The sequence below is a fragment of the Neofelis nebulosa genome, chromosome 14, assembly GCF_028018385.1.
Source record: "Neofelis nebulosa isolate mNeoNeb1 chromosome 14, mNeoNeb1.pri, whole genome shotgun sequence".
Lineage (NCBI taxonomy): Eukaryota > Metazoa > Chordata > Mammalia > Carnivora > Felidae > Neofelis > Neofelis nebulosa.
In genome coordinates this window covers 58,574,648-58,593,555 of record NC_080795.1, presented here as the reverse complement: position 1 = coordinate 58,593,555, position 18,908 = coordinate 58,574,648, and the positions used below count along the sequence as shown (strand labels likewise).

Genomic DNA, 18,908 nt, shown 5'->3' with positions numbered 1-18,908 from the left:
CCGACTTCGGCTCAGGTCATGATCTCATGGTCCGTGAGTTCGAGCCCCGCATCGGGCTCTGTGCTGACAGCTCAGAGCCTGGAGCCTGTTTCAGATTCTGTGTCTCCCTCTCTCTCTGCCCCTCCCCTGTTCATGCTCTGTCTCTCTCTGTCTCAAAAATAAATAAACGTTAAAAAAAATTTAAAACTCATGTGAAAATGGAGAAGGTAAATAAGAGCCAAGGAAATTTTGAAGAAATAAAAATAGGAAGACTTACATTTCAAATAGTATGTCTATTGTAATGCTCTTATAATTAAGATGGTATAGTATTGGTACAAAGAAACCAGAAAAGTTCAGTTGAACAGAACAAAAATTTTCATAGATATACACATATAAAGTCACCTGATTTATTACAACATGAAACTTCAATGCAGTAAGGAAAAGATGGACTTTTCAATTATAATACTAAGCCATTGGACAATATATGGAAAAGAAGAACTTTTAGCTAATGCTATTTCATCTACATACACACACATACATATATTCTATGTGTATAGATATGTGTGTACATAGAGCATATATACATTCTATGTTATTGTTGATTGAAATATAAAAAAGTAAAGCAAGAGTTGTGTCTTTTTCTCCCCTTAGGAGATAATGGTTTAGTATCTTTAAGACCCTATTATATGCAAAGTTTTGTAGTTTAAGATTCAAAAATTAGTGGCAGTGAAGGGAAAGAAAAAAAAAAAAGAAAATTACCACACTAAAATGAAGAACTTTTTTGTCGTAAAAAACATACTACAGAATTATGAGAATGAATAGGCATAAACTTCCTTAGCAGCATTAATTAAAGCTAACTTTATACTCAGTGGAGAAAGACTGAAAGTTTCTCACTCAAGATCAGGAATGAGGTAAGGCTGCCTGTTTTTCACCACTGCCATTCAACAATGTACTGGAAGTCTTTGCCAGAACAATTAGGAAAGAAAGAAATATAAAAGACCTTTAGATTGGAAAGGAAAAAGGAGATTATGCCCATTTACAGGTGACATGATTCCATACAAGATCAACATATAAAAATTACTTGTATTATTATATAACCACAGTGAAAAATCCAAAAAGGAAATTAATAAAACAAATCCAATTGTAATAGCATCCAAAAAATATCTTGGAATAAATTTAACCATGGAGGGGAAAGACTAGTACACTGAAACCTACAAACCAATACTGAAAGAAATTACTTAAAAGGTACAGAATGTTCTTCTGAGATGATGAATAAGTTTTAAAACTAGACTTGTGCATTTCAAAATGGTTAATTGATTAATTGTATGCTATGTGAATTTCACCTCAAGTATAAGAAGAAAAAAAAAACAGGCTAGAGTCTACATAGGGAGTGTGAAGTCAGATAGTAGAAAGGTAACTAGTGGTGTTTTGTGGATTCCATTAGTGTTTCATTTCTTGATTTGGGCACTGACTTTAAATGTGGTTTCACCATGAGAAAATTTTGGGGCTATATGTCTTTTATTTTATACTTTTACATATGTATTTTGTATTTTAATAAAATTCATAAAAATGTAATTGAACTCTCCAACCCAATTAAAACAGTTTTAAATATGATTTTACAACATATCATTCACAAATTTAATTTTAAAAAGATAAATGTTACTCAGAAACAATTGTTACACAAAATTGTTCAAGACCAAGAAAAAAAAATAGAATTAATTGTACATAAGAATGAATACTAAAATGAAATAGTCATATGTCACATTTAGAAGTTAGGAGAATATGATATCATAAAGGGCCAGTTATCCTATATGTACATATTAATATAAGTGCAATGAATACAATCAGAGGGTTTTTGTTAAATTTTATAAGATGATTTTAAAATTGATATGAAAAACATGGATTTTAAACAATCAAGGGATGGTTGAATTAGAACAATGAGACAGGCAGAATTCTAAGATTGCCCTCAAAGCCTCCTCCCCTTGATATAGCTGTCCTATTCTCTGGAATTTGTGACTATGATTATCTAGCCATTCTTGTGTTTAGAATATGTGATAATGTCATGTAGCCCAGTTTCCTTAAAGAAAGGAAGATTAAAATGAATGAATTTGAATTCTGTATATTAACAAGTTATATCTCACTGTATAACATCTAAGAAAAATCAAATTATAGAATAATACAGGTAGCATAACACATTCTATTCAACAAAATCAAAACATGCAAGATAATATTTATGGGAAAATGCATAAGTACTACACAGGGAAAACCAAAATAATGATGAATGTTAAATTAGACCAGTAGTTATTTGCATATGGGTGTGGAGGGTGGTAAGTGATAGGGACGGTGACAGGAAAGACACATGTGGTTTTCATTACATTAAGTAAATTTTTATTTGTAAAGGTGGACTGTAGAAATATAGATACTTCACATTTTATAAAATGGTATGCTTTACATATTTTATATCTGTAACATTCCATTATTTTATGAGAGTAACTTACATTGCGTTTATCCTTTATAGGTTTTGAAAACATTAAAACTTTTTATCTTAATTAACCATCAAAATCTTTCTGCTTTTGGTCAGTCAGGCATTTTTACTACCAAATTTGTAGGTAGAGAAAAACAGTTTAGCAAATGGCAGTATCCACAAAAGTTTTCAGATAGCACATTTAGAGTAGCATTCAATACACTGAGCTACTTCTTTTGAAAGGGAAGGAAATGAATGTTTATTGAATATCTGCAAAGTGCCAGGTCACTGACATATTATCTCAATAAATCCAGTGAAGTAGATATCCTTATGCCATTATAAAAATAAGAAACTTGACATTAGAGAGGCTGTCACTTGCCCAAAATTCTCCCCCAGAAGCAAAGCTAGGCTATTTGTATGACCACAACAGCCCTGTTTATTTCATATCTTACTGACTCCCCAAGTACCTGGCTTCTTGGTTAGTAAGGACATAAGTATTAATTGAAGAATGTATATCATAAAATAAAAAGATCCAGTAATTTGCCTTCCTGCAAAGAATTTCTAAATTCATATGAGACTGCTTTCAAAATTGTTCTCTATATGAAAACAAATATTGTCTAAAATGAGGAAATATCTTAATACTTTTCTAACTTCAAAATTAATACTCTTAGAGTTTTTTGGTTGTTTTTTTTCCCCTCCCAATTTTGCTATTCTTTGAGGTGGGTAACACTTAATGTTGAAAATTTCCACACTGAAAGTCATTTCCTCACAGATCATAAATCCACAGTACTGGAAAGTAATTCCCTTTTCTTACTTATGCAACAACATCACACTCGATACTGAGTGCTGGCTACTCTTTTGGTTCCGTAATGCTGCAGACTGAATCCTAAGTTTAGTTTCCTTGAAAGTTAGACCTTTCATGTCTGATTTAGTAATTGATCCAAGTACTACAAAAAGAATGTTTTAAAGCCTTTGCATATTAGTTAAATTAAGGCTGCCAAACACCTCCTGTCTATTGACCTTCATTCTTCCTCACTGAGGAGCCCTCACCTTGATTTATAGAACAGGTCGAAAGAAATATCAAAGTCATTATTTGGACTTCAGCTATTCAACTTTGAGTCTTAATCCTTATAAGCCTGCCATTCACAAGCTTCCTGGAAATTTTCTTTTGAACCTAAGAACTGAAGTTCTAACATCATAATGTCCTTGAAAAACTGGAGAAAGAAACAGAAAAAACTCCCTCAAATTATTACCTACTGTTCTAGATATTCTTAGATTTTAGTGAGAAGAAAAATATATTTGAACAGTTACCAAGCGTTCAAATTGGTGGTATTTTTCACAAAATGTTCTTCTATTCCTACTGTATTATCTATTTTCTTTAATGAACTCTGTTATTTTGTTTATCTTCATGGAGCATCTATTTAAGCTATAAGATTGAGCATTACCACTAATAAACACTGAATTCAAGCTAAATTACTTCTTCACTTTTTGAAATGTATTTTTATGAAGCAACAACAATGAATATTAAGCAATGGAGTAATAATGTTAAATCATAATATATTATGTAACATTTCTTTATGCATATAAGGGGAAACCCTGAAAATATTGCTTTCTCTAAATTTGTGTAAAGTCAAGGAGGATTATTTACTTGCAAATATTTAATAACATCCCTGTAATTATATACTACAAGAATGAAATGTATGATTTATTTAATTTAATCTCCCTGGAGTTATCTTAACATTATGTGAAACGTAAAATTTCAGGTCCCAGTGGTGTGTTTTTACTACTGTTCCTCCACATAGAAAAGTTGATCACATATTTTAATATACTTTTGCATATCTACTACAAAGGCATAATGAAGTTCTGCAAATACTTCAGCATTTTAAATATAATAATTTTACACATAAACCATGGAGGTTGAGTAATTACTTAGTAATGAGTCCCCGAGTGAAAGGCTGCTTCAACAGCTGGATCTTCTGAATATGGACAATAGTGACACCATAGACCCAGCAGTAAGGACAATTTATTATTTTATTTTGAGAGTAGTTTCAGAGCCCCTGTCAGCCAGAATTTTAAAGATATAGCATAGAGAATGAAGAGACATCATTAAATATTTAAAAAATAGAGAGAGATTCTTAATGCCACCAAGTTGTTTTGGGATTTGGAAAAATAATATTTAAAAAAATAAACTCTGGGTATTTAAAGCCAATAATATAAATAAGTATAATTATTGCATTTAGGATTACCCCTAGATAAGATCTTGTCCAATGCCACTCAAATCTAGGATACATTTTCAAGGAGTCATATCTTTCTTATAATTTTATAATAATTTGTTAACTGCCATTTATTCTAAATCCTCTGGATGGCAACTCCATAATTTTACAGTACCAGTCAATTATAGAGCCAAAGTTTGGGTTTAGCATTGAAAAGTTGTTATGTATTTAAAGTGACAACATTTAATTTATTCTCTTTTGATAAGTATATCTCATTAAACTAATTTTGGCTTGTCTTAATGTGAAAATACAAACAATTGTGTTCATTATCAAATCTGAAACTTAGGTTGACTTTATTAAAAAAAAAGCATAGAGGGGCGCCTGGGTGGCTCAGTCGGTTGAGCGTCTGACTTCGGCTCAGGTCATGATCTCACGGTCTGTGGGTTTGAGCCCCACGTCGGGCTCTGTGCTGACAGCTCAGAGCCTGGAGCCTGTTTCCAATCCTGTGTCTCCCTCTCTCTCTGCCCCTCCCCCAAGTCTCACTTTGTCTCACTCTGTCTCTCAAAAATAAATAAATATTAAAAAAAAAAAAAAGCATAGTAACACCAATGAAAAGCCATGATATCACATAATACTTTATGAGTTAAGGTATAATAAAAAGGTGTAATAGAATTACACACTTCACATGGTAGAATAATTATGCCAAATGCAAAGGAACCTTCAATTTTAGGAAGGTCCAGTTTTGTACATATCAAGTTCTAACAGTTAATTTATAGTAAATGTAATAGCAAAGTTGCTAATAGGTAGCTAATTTACAATTATTTAACTATAATCAATTGTAATTGCGAAGATATTAATAGTTATAAAATATATTCCGTTTACTATTCAATTGTTTAATAGTCATTCAATAGTTAATAATGTAAATATTTTGATGTTTGTTGTTATTTCTTTGGTTCATTAAAAATAAGCCAGTATTTAAAATTATTTATCGTCTTCAAAACAACATAATTGATCCCACTAAATAGTTATTAACTGGAATTTTATTTGTTTTGTATTACTGCTTATATTTAATTTGTGTATGTTTGATTTTATAATTAAATTAGATATATATGCACTATAAGTAATATTATATCATTAATATAAATGAACATTGATATCGCCAGAGGTATTTTCTTCTATTGAATCGATTTGATTTGAGAAATACTAATTAAATTTTGTTTTAATTTTATAACCAAAAAAAAAAAAAAGAATAGGAACTGAGTTTGAATTATTACATTATGAAACTGATTATATATATATATATACACACACACACACACACACACACGGAATTATTATATAAGAAAACATAAAAGGAAAATATAAATGTGTTAAATATCTTTGATCTTCAGAAATTCATAATTCAATAAGATAACATTGAATTATAGTTTTGTTTTCTAATTTATAATAAAAATTATTTCATAAGATATAAATATGATGTTCCTTATATGTTTTATTGGGATCATAGCATACATTGTGATCTTTTAGTATACTCTTTGAAGATCTTTTCCATTGTTGTTTGCTTCTCCTTCCTCCTAATACCACTCATTGAAAACTTCTCACATGAGATGTATTTATGAATATCTCATATTTTTCTCTCCTCTCCTTCTTTTCCTAATATTTTGTTAGATCATTTCTACAGTCCCATAGCTTAAATTGTTAACATCCTCTTATATCATCATAATTCTATTTGCTTCATATTTCACTTTAATTTTATTCCATGCTGATCCTCAGTCTTTACATAGACTAATTTTCTATCATTTCTTGATTGGTTGAGTGCTACATTCTACTAGTTGCCTAAGAAGGACTCTAGGAAAATGATTTCTTATGTTCAATATTTTGGTAGCCATTTTATAATGATGGGCAGTTTGGCTAGGTATAAACCATTTAGCAAGCTTTTCTTAAGCATAAAAGTCACACCATTGTTTTCATGTGCTGAATATTGAGGTGGAAAAATCTGAGTGAACTCTGATTTTTCTCTAAGAAAAAAAAATAAATCTTTCACTTGAATGCCCAAATGATTTTTATCTTTCTTATCTTATCATCTTACTTTCATTTTTTAATGTTTGTTTACTTTTTTTGAGAGAGACAGAGATAGGCAGAGGTACTAGCAGTGGAAGGGCAGAGAGAGAGGGAGACACAGAATCTGAAGCAGGCTCCAGGCTCTTAGCTGTCAGCCCAGAGCCTGACCTGAGGCTTGAAATCACAGACCAAGAGATCATGACTTGAGTGGAAGTCAGACGCTTAACAGACTGAGCCACCCAGGCGCCCCAAAATGATTTTTTATTTTAATTAGATTAATGTTAACTAGAAGGTTACTTCTTTATTTATATAAATCTTTGGGATTTGGGTTTCTTTCAGGGGAGAGTCAATTATTCCTTGCATGTGGTATCTTAGTGATCTCTATTTGCTGTGGTAATTTGCTTTTTCTGGAATGTCATAAAAATAGATATTTTATAACCCCATACTTCTTTCACTTGGCATATCTTTTAAATTGATCCATTGGATCCACTGGATCCATTGATCCATTGTCAGCTGCAAATGTCAATTTCTGCTGACAATTAGTATTATATTGTCTCAACATACAGAATACATTTCTGAGAGTATCTGCTCCTTTTGAGGTTGTTTCCAGTTTGGGGATATTACAAATGAAGCTGCTATAAATATTAACTTCATAGTACATAAACATTAATCTCCTTTAAGTAAATACCTAGAAATAAAGTTGGTAAATTGTATGGTAAGTATGTTTAATTTTGTAAGACACCGATACATTTTTTGAATGTGGCCTTACCATTTTGCATTGCCACTAGCAACACATTAGACTTCCATTTATTTCATCTTCTTTCAACACCTCCTGTTGTCCAACATTTACTTTTTATTTTTAAACAGCTTTACTGAAGTATAGTTGATATAAAAAATTATACCTATTTAATGTATACATTGAAGAGTTTGGACGTATGCCTATACCCATAAAACCATCACCACAATCAAGGTAATGGACATAGATATCACCTCCGAAAGTTCCTTTGTGTCTCTTGTTTTGTTTTGTTTTAGTTTGTTTTGTTTGCATATATTAAGAACAATTAACATGAGATTTCACCTCATGACAAAATTTTAAGTGCAAAACACAGTATTGTTGATTATAGACAATATGCTATACAGACCTCTAGAATTAATTCAAGTTGCATAACTGCAACATTTTATCCCTTTTATTTATTTTTTATGTTTATGCCAGATTATTTAAGCAATAATTGGAAAATATAATTGTAAGTATTTAAAATGTACAATATGATGATTTGATATATATATATATATATATATATATATATGGTAAAAATGTTTAAAGTAAGATAATTAACACATCCATTATCTCACATAGTTTTTTGTTTGTGTATGTTTGTTTTTCGGTAGTAAGAATGTTTAAGATCTGCTCTTACAAAATTTAAAATGCACAATATTATATTATTAACTATAGTCTCCATGCTGTATATTAGATCTTCAAAAATGGTAACTAAAAGTTTGTACCTTTTGACCTAAATTTCCCCATTTCCCTTTTCCACCCCCTTAGACCCTGGCAACCACCATTCTATTCTCTGTTTCCTACGTAATGGGGATGATGATGATGATTATAATTATTATTCCACAAGTGAGTTATATCATATAGTATTTGTTCTTTGCTGTCTGGCTTATTTCATTTAGGATAATGCCTTCCAGATTCATCCATGATGTCACAATTGGCAGGATTGCCTTGTTTAAATGGTTGAATAATAGTTCATTGTGTGTGTGTGTGTGTGTGTGTGTGTGTGTGTGTGTGTACACATGTTTTCTTTATCCATTCACCCATTAAAAGACATTTAGGTTGTATCCATATTCTGGCTATTGTGAATAACTGCAATGAACATAAGAGTCTGGATATCTCTTTGAGATGCTGATTTTATTTCCTTAGGATATATATCCAAGAGTAGGATTGCTGAATCACATGGTAGTTCTATTTTTTGGGGGTGGGGGTGGGGGGAGAACTACATAGAGTTTTGCATAATGGCTGTAACATTTGCATTCCTACGAACAGTTTACAAGGGTTCTAATTTCTCCATATTCTCGTCAATATTTGTCATCTCTTGTCTTTTGATACCAGATATTTGAGGTGATGTCTCATTGTGGTTTTGATTTACATTTGATATTTAGTGATGTTTAGCATCTTTCCATGTACCTGTTGGCCATTTGGATATTTTCTTTGGAAAAATCTCTATTCAGGTCCTTTGTCTACTTTTTATTTCAATTGTTTTTTGTTTGTTTGTTTGTTTGTTTGTTTGTTGTTGAGTTGTATGAGTCTCTTATATATTTTGGATATTAACCCTTGTCACATATATAGTTTGCAAATATTTTCTCCTATTCAATAGGTTGACTTTTCAATTTGTTTCCTTTGCTATGTAGAAGCTTTTAAATTTGATGAGTCTCATTTGTTTATTTTAGCTGTTGTTGTCTGTGCTTTTAATGTCTTACCCAAGAAATCACTGCTAAGACCAATATCAAGGAAATTTCTCCTATGTTTTCTATTAGGACATTTATGCTTTCAGTTTTTACATTTAAGTTTTTAATCCATTTGGAGTTAATATTTTTGAGTGGTGTAAGATTGGGGTCCAATTTCATTCTTTTGCATGTGGATACCCATCTTTCCCAAATACCACTTATTGAAGAAACTATGTTCTTGAACCCTTGACAAAGATTAGTTGACACCATATGTATAGGTTTATTTCTGGGCTCTCTATTCTGTTCCATTTGTTTATATGCCTGTTTTATGCCTTTACCATGCTATTTAACTATCATTGTCATTTTTGCTGGCATTTCCCTGATGACTAATGGTATTGATGATCTTTTACTGTGCTTATTTTCCAATTTACCCTCATGTGTTTTTAATGATAGAAACAGTTGCTCCACATCAGCCCCAGCAATTAGAATTATCAGTGTTTAACTATTCCAGTGGGTATGTAGTGGCATCTCATTGTGAATTTAATTTCCTCGATGACCAATGAGATTGGCCAATATTTCACATATTCATTGGCTTTCTGTGAAGCACTGTTTGTTCAGGCCTCTTCCTCATTTTTTAAATTTAATTATCTTTGTTCTTATTGGAATGAATGAGTTATTTTCATACCCTGGAAAATTCAGCTTATGTGTTGGAAGTATCTTACCCCGGTCTGTGGCTTGGCAGTTCCTAAATCAAAGCTGTCTTTAGATACACCTTTTAATTTTTTTTAACTTAGAACTTCATATATCCTGTTTAAGAAGTATTGCCATATGTCAAGGTTTTTTTTTCCTATATTTTTTCTATAAGCTATAATGTTAAACACTTTATATCTACAATTTATTATGAACTAGTTGTAGATGCTTTGAGAAAAGAGTCAAGTTTCATTTCACTTTTTCTATGGTATAGCCAGTTGACTCAGGACCATATTTTGGAAAGCCTAACTTTTTTTTCTTCCTATTCCACAGTGGAACTTTAGTCATAAACCAGTACACATTATATTTGCTTATCTATTTGTTTTTCCTTTCACAAATACCCCACAGTTTACATTACCATAGCCCCAAATTTCAGAATGCAGTGGATAAAGATGGAAGGGGCTTTAGTATCTTCAAATTAGCAGATTCAATTTGATTTGTCTGTTTCTGAAAATATCCCAACAACTTGACACTGACTGTACAATATTCCTCTCTTTTTCTTTTGTTTTCTGTTTTGCTCTATCATGTCCCTTTTTCTTGTTCCTTTTCTTCCAAAGGATCCCTGGAATCAACCTTTCTAAATCAGCAGCAAGTGGTAAGTATATTTTTTTAATTTATATTTTTAATATGTTTATTTGTGTGGAAGAGTCTAGTGACATGATGGCAAAGAATAAAACTCTTACTCTTCCTGCTGCTTGAGGAAGATTATAAGTATAAAAAAGATAAGAGACTAAAAACAGCCTTCTGGCGATTCAGGCAAATTGATTCCTTACCTTCAGAACTATGGGACCTATATTCTCAGAGAAAAGACAGTAAATTGTTCAAAGCCATCTAATAACCTGATACCGACAAAACAAATAAGGTGATAAATTTATGGAGTAATGGGAATAAATATTCTAAATGATATTTTATGACTAAGCTATATATTCTGATTACCTCCTGCACATTTTTGGACTTATAATTACTAGAATTTCAACTGAAAACTATAATGACAAAGGAAGGCATGCTATGATAAAATTATGGTATTTAGAATAATCCAACATTTATAAAGGTGAACTGTAGTTTTTACTGTATCAATGCAGACTTAAGGCTTTAAAACTCTAATTTTAGGATCATCTCCTAGTCCTAAATCTCGGTCACCTTTAGTAGCCATTTGTTTTCTTAAGACACAGCAATGAGTGATAAGGTTGCATAGAAACATGGAAATTGCATACCATATTTCACTTTACAACTCTATTGATTGTATGCAGGATGTAGGAAAGGGAGACACATACCAGCATAGGAGGATATGATCTTATAACCCAGAAAAAGTTAAGATGCCTTGCCATAAAAATAGCATTGCCTGTTGTGACAAGTTGAAATGTTGGAAGAGTACAATGTGCCTAGGTTTACTATGAAATAACTGCAAAATTTTCAGTATTATCCCTATAGCAAGACACTTTCAAAAGTATAAAATAACACAACTGAATAAAGCAATCTTGGCTTTGCACGTTATCGTCAACCCAGTTCAAATAACACCAGTATCTCAATAATATTACTTAAATGTCAGTTACTGGTCTATATTAATTGTAGATAATTATTGAAAGATAAACTTTGCTCCAAACTGCTCTGTCCATAAATCATTATGCATATCACAGATGTCCCTCATGATCAGTGATGAATTATACCACTTCTGAAGTCTGTCTATAATTGGGTACTGTCTTATTACTGAGTTCATGCAAAAACAAAAGTTGTATTTGTATTGCCTCCTTATCTCCATGTGATAAACCCTCATGACAGTTTACCAGAATGAATCATCAAAAGAGGGATATGAAGGGGTGCCTGGGTGGCTCAGTCGGTTAAGTGTCTGGCACTTGATTCCCACTCTGGTCATGATCTTACAGTCTTGGGATTGATCCCAAGGACTCTGTTCCTTGGACTCTGTGCAGACAATGCAGAGCCTTTTTGAGATTCTATCTCTCTGCCCCTCTCCACCTCTCTCTCTCTCTCTCTCTCTCTCTCTCTCTCTCTCAAAATAAATAAATAAACATTTTTTTAAAGAGGGATTTGGCCAAAACCCAAAAGGTGATAATTCTGGATATGAAATTTGAGTGGAATTTAAATGGAGTTACAGAAGAAAGAGCAGACGGTGGTGATGTTGGCATTGCTAAAGTTTGAGAGACTCTAGTCTTCACCGAAGGAATTTATTGAGGGTGAGCTTATCAACCTAAATGAAAAAAGTTGTGAAAAAAAAAATTATGAAGTCTCAGAGGTTGTGAAGCCTAAAACAAAACAAAACAAAACAAAACAAACAAAACATACACACACACACACACACACACTAATGGAACTCTTGGAGATATTTTGTGACATTTAAAGCTCTAAGCATAAAATTTTGAAAGCTGATCTCAGAACTTAGAAATTGTCATCACAATTTCCAATACATATAAAGGATATACTGTATTGTAAGGCATAAAATGAGAAGACAAGTATTGTTCAAACTATTGTTGGTAAATTTTTATGAAGAAATAAAACATTTTAATTTTTAACACTTCTAATATTTTAAGATACAGTAAACTAAGTAAATATTAACTTTGCTTTTTCACTTCACTATGCATGTATACCAATAAAAGTGTTTTTAATGTTGTAATATTTTTTTTAAATTTATGGACAATTGTATTTTTCCCATTGATTATTATGATCACTATTCATAGCTTTAGCTTGCATTTTAATTTTTCTGCACTACCGTGCAAAGTGAGGGTGGTATGTATCATCCTCAGGTGATTTATTTGTTGGTAGAATTTGTGTCCACAATAAAAACTATAGCCAGAAATGCAAAATATTTACATTAAACTAAGAGGGAATTGTTCAAGAAGACTAATGCACACTATTCCCCTTTTATTTCTGGCTTAAAACTATACTGGGAGCCTTCTTAAAAGTGAGGGCCTGAAAGTTTGGAAAATTTTGTTTCCTTTTCCAAAGATTAGTTGCTCTTTGAAAAAAAAAAGAGTAGAAGGAATGGAAGACAGGTGACAAAATTATCTTCACAATTATGAAGAAAATAGAGGTAGACTCCTGGGAGCCATTAATTAAGTCATTCACTCATTTAACAAGTATTTTCATGAAGTGCATAAAAATTAGTTAAATATGAGGGACATTACAGCATAGATATATCCAAAGGTGTAGCCAGTGTCAAAATTTAAAGATGCAAGGAAAAATCTGGAGAGCAATTACCTTGAATAGGTGAGAGGAAAATGGAAGGTTTAGCTTTAGATCAAAGCAGAGGTAGTTCATGCATAGTAATGAGGAGAGAAAAGAGAATAGAAGACTCTAGACAGAGCCAGTTTGTCTTTTTTGGAAGTAGGAAACTAAGGCAGTTCTCTCTATATATCTTTTTTCTTTTTTTGCAGTGAAATCATAAGGATGGTCATTAGTGAAGACGAACAGAGAGTAGGGACTGCTTGTAATTGAAAAGGTAAAAAGATATGAAATAGCCATCACAGACTGATAAATTAGATTGACTCTGAAAATATGAAAGCGTTGCTGGGAAATTGCAAGGGGTCTTTTGGGGTCATAAATTCAAAGTAAAGTGATTTGCACGAGATCCCTTCCAGTCATGTTCATTTCTTTTAATATATCAAAACAGAAGAAGGCATCATTTTACTGGTTTACACTTTTTAAAATAAGTTCTTTGATGGAAACTAAGGGAGGGAAAGGAAATAATGAAGGTATGCATATGGATAAAAGCATGGACCATGAGATCTAAATAAGATAAAAGGAAGTCATGACTTGGAGAATGATGATATGGGGTAAAGTTAAGGAACTAGCTATCCCCATTATTTGAAATCTTATCAAACTGAATACTACTAAGAGGAAATCTGCTAGAATTGGGGAAGTAGTGGTGAAATGATGAGAGTATTGAAATACATGTTTTAATAGTTAAGTAACAGGTAATGACGAATTTTATTTTATTGTTTTTTAAATTTTTTAAATGTTTATTTATCTTTGAGAGAGAGAGAGAGAGCGCACAAGCAGGGGAGGGACAGAGAGAGAGAGGGAGGCAGAGGATGCGAAGCGAACTCTGTGCTGACAGCAGACAGCCCCATGTAGGGCTCGAACGCACAGAGATATCATGCCCTAAGCTAAAGTCAGACACTTAACTGGCTGAGCCACCCAGGTGCCCCAAGTAATGACAAATTTCAGTGCATGGCCACAGAAGTGGGCTGGTAAATTTGGACAGAAAACAAGATCTTAGGGAAGGGTTTAGAGAAGTGAGTGGTTAGATCCAGTACTAGATGAGTTATCTCTGTGTATATTGAATATAGTCTTAATAATAATTAGAAATGTGGTAGAGAGAAGTGCAGTGAGGTGGTAGTAAAACAGGACATAACCTAGTAGGTTAAAGAAGTGTGTGTATTGAATTGATTAGATTAAAAATGATAATCTATTGATAATAAGTTATATTTAATACTTTATTCTTTGAACTGATATTTTTGTGTCTTTGTGTAATGAATTATGCAATGTTGTGTTAGGCAGGTGTAGAGAGATATCTTTGCAGATATGAACTGGGGTCTGTGGACCACCATTAAATTTTCTTTCCTTAATGTTCAACTTAGGGTTACAACTACGTTGCAAACAAGTGAGAGGCAACTTGATTTAACAAGGAATTATGACTGTATGAAATATGGAGGTTTCTTCCAACCTAAATAAATTATCTGCATTTAGTTTTTGGTTTTTAATAAACCCTATTTCTGTTATTAGTTGACAGCCCAGTACCTTAACAAGGACAGACAACATTGGAACTTGTGCTTAGAAATAATTAGGAAGTTCTAGGTTGAAACTATTTGGGGTGAGAGGCAATTTGAAAAATAGAGGAAATTGTAAAAATATCAAAGGCAAAAAGCAGTCTTAACTAATGAAACAAGTGAAAGGCACTTAAAGAATAAACACAATTTTTTCTTGATGTGAGTAACTGATCTCAGGTATACCGATCTCAGGTATTACTCAAAGAAGCTCATTGCATTTCCCCAGTATTATTTTTAAACTCATCTTCCAAATAAGAGCAGTTTGCATAAAAATATATTTATTTTATTAAGTTTATTAATTTATTTTGAGACAGGGAGAGGAGGGGCCAGAGAAAGATAGAATCCTGCACTGACAGAGGAAAGCCTGATGTGGGGATCTATCTCAGGAACTGATGAAGACCTGAGCCGAAACCAAGAGTCGGACACTTAACCAACTGAGCCGCTCGGGCACCCCATAAAACTGTGTTTAAAACCAAAACGTACCTGACTATAATTGGCTCTTTGATGTTCTAAATACATTTGAGATTTAGGCAACTAAAACTTTTCTTAAATGCATCATTCCCCATTGTGGTAGCAATGGAAAGGACTGTGGGGTGGGATCTTCTCTGTTCCATCTTGGTCTCTTCTGTGCAGAACCAGTATTATAAGATTCCTATAAGAACTTCTAATTTAGTGAATTGGACAAATGACTAATCAGTCACTGCCAGGATCATTCAAATATTTTATTTTATTTGTCCTTTTCTAAAGAAATGTTTTCTCCCATTCAATTAGTTGTCTTTGTGTCATGCACTAATCGATGGAAAATATTAATCATGTGATTTTAAAACCATGTCTTTGCTCATTTGTGTATGGTATTTTTGCACACTAGCTAGTAAGATAGCTAATCCAAATATTTAAAAAATTCTCAATTTTAATTATTCCAAACATGTGCAAATTTATTTGGATGAAATACCTCAAAGAATGAAACTGGAGTAAGGGAAAAGTGGCAATTCTGTGAGGTTTCACAGAACATAGAATAACCATTCCATTTTGTATGGTTATCTATATCGTTGTGACATGTAGAGATTAAGGGCTGAAACCCTGGGGATTTAAATACAAAAATCAATGCTTTGAATTTTATTTTGGGAGAAAATTGGTAGTATCATTTCCTAAAGATAAAATAACATAAATTTAACATACCTGTCATTAAAATAGGACCAATAATTTAAAAAATCACATAAAATCACATAATGATATCTTCTTACTATATTTCATATTTTAAAAGACTCCATAAGGGAGGAGATTCTATAAACTAAATACAAATATTTCATTTTGGCATAAGACATAGATATTGGATGAAAATGGGGTCCTTTGTCTAGTTGCTCTTTAAAAGTTGATAAATGAAAGGTAACTTCCAGTAGTGCTACAACATGTATTGAGTCGTGTGGTTTTCAAATTCTCAGAAATAACAACATTCACTGCTTTTGTTAAACATATATTAGCTTTAGTGCCAACCTTTCTTTAAGACTCCAGGATTTGTATATTTTTAAATTCTTTTTATTTAAGTGAACTTGTAGAGTATACATAGGATGCATAGCCAAAATCTACCACTCATAGACTGACATTATAAGAAATAATTTATATTTGGGAATACTTTACATAATTTTATTTGGCCTATCAAATAATAAACATTGATTAATTGTACTTCATCATAAAATAAAAGATATGTACCTGGCACATATTACTTTATTATATCCCAAACAAATAATCCCTGTTCTAAATTTAATGAAGTCATGTATTTTCATTTTGGGATAACAACAGCCAAAAAAAAAATCAGTAACTGATCAAAATAATGTATACACCTGTTAGTAATATTGTGGATACTAGCAAAAATTTTTTAAATTTAGATTTCTATAAAATTTGTTATGAATTTGTTTTTTAGTTTCATTTTATTTCAAGTTAGTCAACATACAATGTAATATTAGTTTCAGGTGTACAATATAGTGATTCAGTATTTTCATAAAACACCAGGTGCACATCACCAATGCATTTATTAATTCCCATCACCTATTGAACCCATCTCTGCTCCCACCATCCCTCTCATAAACATTGGTTTGTTATCTGTAGTTAAGAGTCTGTTCCTTTACTCTCTTTTTCTTTCTTTCTTTCTTTCTTTCTTTCTTTCTTTCTTTCTTTCTTTCTTTCTTTTTTTCTTCCTTCCTTCCTTCCTTCCTTCCTTCCTTCCTTCCTTCCTTCCTTCTTTCCTTCCTTCCTTCCTTCTTTTCTTTCTTTCTTTCTTTCTTTCTTTCTTTCTTTCTTTCTTTCTTTCTTTCTTTCTTTCTTTCTTTTTTGAGTTTCAACTTTTAATTTAAATTCCAGTTAGTTAACATACAATGTAATACCAGTTTCAAGAGTAGATTGTAATGATTCATCACTTATATATAACAGCCAGTGCTCACCACAGCTAGTGCCCTCCTTAATACCCATCACCAATTCAACCCATCACCCTGCCCATCTCCCCTCCAGACACCCTCAGTTTGTTCTCTATAGTTAAGAGCCTGTTTCATGGCTTAGTTCTCTTTTCCCCCCATGTTCATCTGTTTCATTTCTTAAATTCCACATATGAATGAAATCATATGGTATTTGTCTTTCTCGGACTAATTTATTTCTCTTAGCATAATACTGTGTAGCTTCATCCATGTTGTTGTAAATGGCAAAATTACATTCTTTTTTATGGCTGAGTAATATTCCAGTGTGTGTGTGTGTGTGTGTGTGTGTGTGTGTGTGTGTGTGTATACATAAACCACATCATCTTTATCCACTCATCAGTGGATGGACATTTCGGCTTTTTCCATAATTGGCTATTTGATAATGCTGCTATAAACATCAGGGTGCATGCATCCCCTTGAATTAGTATTTTTGTATCCTTTGGGTAAATACATAGTAGTGCAATTTGCTGGATCATAGAGTAGCTATATCTTTAACTTACTGTTTTCCAGAGTGGCCGAACCTGTTTGCATTCCCACCAACAGTGCATGAGTTCCCCTTTCTCCAGATCCTCACCAATACCTGTTGTTTCTTACGTTGTTTTTATCCATTCTGACAGATTGAGGTGATACTGTAGTTTAGTTTGTATTTCCTTGATGATCAGTGGTGTTGAGCATCTTTCCATGTGTCTGGTGGCCATCTGTATGTCTTCTTTGAAAAATGTCTATTCATGTCTTCTGCCCATTTTTAAATGGATTATTTTGTTTTGGGTGTTGATGTTATGAATATGTTTCAAATGAGCTAGAGATTTGCACAGTTGTCTTCTGTGGTTCTATGGCCACTAACAAAATGTTTCCATAGGTTCAGGTAATATGAACCAATATATTTGACCAGAATAAAGCAAACTAAGGTAGTATTATATAAGTGAAAATGATACTAATACATACTGACATTTTACTTTTAATCAGTATTTCATACTTAGTCATACTGGGATTTGCATTTTATACAGATTTTTAAATTCAGTATTAATAACAATTATCCAAAGTACTCATTCTTACCCACATTTTATAAATGAGAAAGTTAAGGCCTAGTTAACTAATTTGAGCAAAATAACCTAGTTGATAAATAATGAGCAAAAGTTTTATTCAAACTATCTGAGTTCCAAGCTTTATTATTCTCCTTACTGTCTCCAAGTAAATGTCATATTGCTTACTTATCCTGATAATTCTGAGATGCTATGGTAACATCTTATATTTTATAGCAATAAAATGGTATTTTTTCTAATCAAAGAGACAATAAATACTCATTTTAGAAGCAATAAAATACAAAAATATAGAAGAAAAATCATCCACATTAGCCAATCTAACTTTGAACAGTGTACAATTTTGAGAGACAATCTTCAGATATTTGTCTCTGGTTGTATCTGTAATACTTATATATGTGTCCACTGATCATATTTGTCTGTACAGTTGCATTGGTTTGATAGGGCTGCCATAACAAAGCACCATAAACTAAATAGCTCAAACAATGGATATTTATCATACCTCAGTTCTGGAGGCTAAAAGTGTCAGAATAAGGTGTTAGGAGGGCCATGCTACCTCTGAAGGCACTAGTGAAAGGTATGTTCAGAACTCCTAGCCTCTGGTAGTCCTTTGGTTTATTAAAGTATAATTCCAACATTCATATGGCATTTGTGTGTGTGTGTGTGTGTGTAGGTGTGTGTCTGTGTATGTGTGTATGTCC

The 18,908-nt window shown here is 32.3% G+C and overlaps 1 long non-coding RNA gene across 1 annotated transcript in view; it reads left to right on the top strand.

The window, feature by feature from the left end:
* Positions 1-13,370, top strand: part of LOC131494974 (uncharacterized) — a 28,218-nt gene extending 14,848 nt beyond the window's left edge. The window contains exons 2-3 of the long non-coding RNA XR_009253696.1: positions 10,473-10,510; positions 13,305-13,370. This is a non-coding gene — a long non-coding RNA (uncharacterized LOC131494974). The remainder of the gene's footprint in view (positions 1-10,472; positions 10,511-13,304) is intronic.
* The last annotated feature ends 5,538 nt before the right edge of the window (positions 13,371-18,908 follow it).